A 2,287-nucleotide genomic window follows, 5' to 3' on the forward strand; every position below is an offset into this window, starting at 1 on the left:
TGGGGTGCTAATACCTTCCCCGTGCGTAAATACAACTCCCGAGCCTTTCACTTAAAAGTTCGTAGATCGCGTCTTTTCCGGTTTTTTCGACGTTTTCCTCAAATAAACGTTGGTGGCGACTCCGCGCGTATTCCTTTCGTGGAACACGCATCCCGCGAGTCACGCGTCGCCCTCCCGCCGAAGGGTAGGTTGCGACATCGCTTAGTAAATTGAAATAGGGTTGGATTAAGTGGTTGACTGTTATGGACGAATTCTCCATAACCCAGGATAAGAGAATGGCTTCTGAATCAAAGGAAACAACCCGTTTTTAATATTAGTAATTTCGTATTCCAGTTTACTTGTTCTGCTCTTTAATCACAAAACAAACAAACCCCCCCAATCGTTACTGTTGCTGCAAGTATATTATGAACAATTGGTGTGTCACTGCTCGTTGGGAAACGACCTAGGATCACTTCCTAGTTACTGCATTTTCATGTTTATTTGATTCGGGTACGGCCTCGATCAAATTTGGCGCCGTTGCCGGGGAGCAGTGTCCAAAGGTTCATAATAGCTAGCTAGTGTTGTGTGTTTAATTCTTTCGTGTTTTATGTTTAATTGTTAGAATTGTGTTAGTATGTGTGTTAGTGTTGTTTAGTGTCCTGGTATTTTGTTTAGTGTGTGTTCTGTTTCAGTTTTCCCATTAAGCGTTTCCCCTGTTTTAGTCTTGGGTGTTTTGCTGTGAATAGTGTTTTGCGACGGACTTAGCGACCACTTTTGCTAGAGACGGATTTTAGCGACCACCCATGCTGAATTATTTGTGATTTTTTGTTTTAGTAGCTAGGGTTGTTATTTTTTGGCTGAATTTTTTGTGGTAACTTCTTTTAATCCATATTTTGTGGGAAAAATAGCTAGAGCCTTTAGTTTGGTCAGATTTGAAAGTTCCAAAAAACTAGCAAATTTTGTGTTTGTCAAAACTTCAAACGGCCATAACTTTTGCTCCGGTTATCAGAATCGCAATTATTATATATGCATTTGGGGTAGAAAAAAATTTCATACACTGTGGTAGCCGGCTGAGGTCTCCATCGTCCAAAAAAAGCGATTCTGTCAAAAGTTTTTTATTTTTCAAGTTTTATTCACTTATTTTTCTTAACCCACCAATTTTAGCTTTCATAGTTAGACTTTGAATTTTTGTCTGAAATTTTTTGTGCTATCTTCTCATCATTTTATAAGTTTGCTCACAAAATTTCAAACCTGCACCTTTATTTACATGACAAGGAAACTAGTTGTGCATGCTGAATGTAGTGTATGACTAGAGGCAATCCATCTGACTTACAACCCTTTGACCCTGAGATAGATAGGACATTTCATAGATTAGTTAGGCATCATTTTATACCTTTTGATCATCCTGAGCATTCCATTACTGGTGAATCTGTGCATTCTGTTATTGGTGATTTTGAACTTCCTGATTTGGAGCATTCTGAATCTGAGCATTCTGATTTTGCACATTCTGAGAACATGGCACAACCTCCACCCCGTGAGAGGACTCTAAGGGAAATGGCTGCACCTGATTTCACCTACGAAAGCTTGTGCATCCAATACCCTGATGAGGATGTCCCATATGTTCTTAAAACTGGACTGATTCATTTGCTTCCAAAGTTTCATGGCCTTGCAGGTGAAGACCCGCACAAACATTTGAAGGAATTTTATATTGTCTGCTCCACCATGAAACCCCCACATGTCCAGGAGGATCACATATTTCTGAAGGCTTTTCCTCATTCTCTGGAGGGAGTGGCAAAGGACTGGCTGTATTACCTTGCTCTAAGGTCCATCACGAGCTGGGATGACCTTAAGAGAGTATTCTTAGAAAAAATTTTCCCTGCTTCCAGGACCACAACCATCAGGAAAGATATCTCAGGTATTAGACAACTCAGTGGAGAGAGCCTGTATGAGAACTGGGAGCGATTTAAAAAACTATGTGCCAGTTGCCCTCACCATCAGATTTCGGAGTAGCTTCTTCTCCAATATTTTTATGAAGGACTCAGTAATATGGAGAGAAGTATGATAGATGCTGCCAGTGGTGGAGCCCTTGGAGACATGACTTCTGCTGAAGCCAAAAATTTAATTGAGAAGATGGCTTCCAACTCTCAGCAGTTTAGCGCCAGAAATGATGCCATAGTCATTAGAGGAGTGCATGAGGTAGCTACAAACTCAGCTGCATCATCTGAGACTAAGAAGCTTGAAGGCAAACTGGATGCATTGGTTAACTTGGTAACCCAGCTGGCCTTGAATAAGAAATCTGTACCTGTTG

The 2,287-nt window shown here is 40.8% G+C and overlaps 1 non-coding gene across 1 annotated transcript; it reads right to left on the minus strand.

The window, feature by feature from the left end:
* Positions 1-1,872: 1,872 nt before the first annotated feature.
* LOC114424856 lies at positions 1,873-1,979 on the minus strand. Its single transcript, XR_003669146.1, has one exon. It is a non-coding gene; the product is annotated as a small nucleolar RNA R71 (small nucleolar RNA).
* Positions 1,980-2,287: the final 308 nt, after the last annotated feature.

This window comes from Glycine soja, chromosome 8, assembly GCF_004193775.1.
Source record: "Glycine soja cultivar W05 chromosome 8, ASM419377v2, whole genome shotgun sequence".
NCBI lineage: Eukaryota > Viridiplantae > Streptophyta > Magnoliopsida > Fabales > Fabaceae > Glycine > Glycine soja.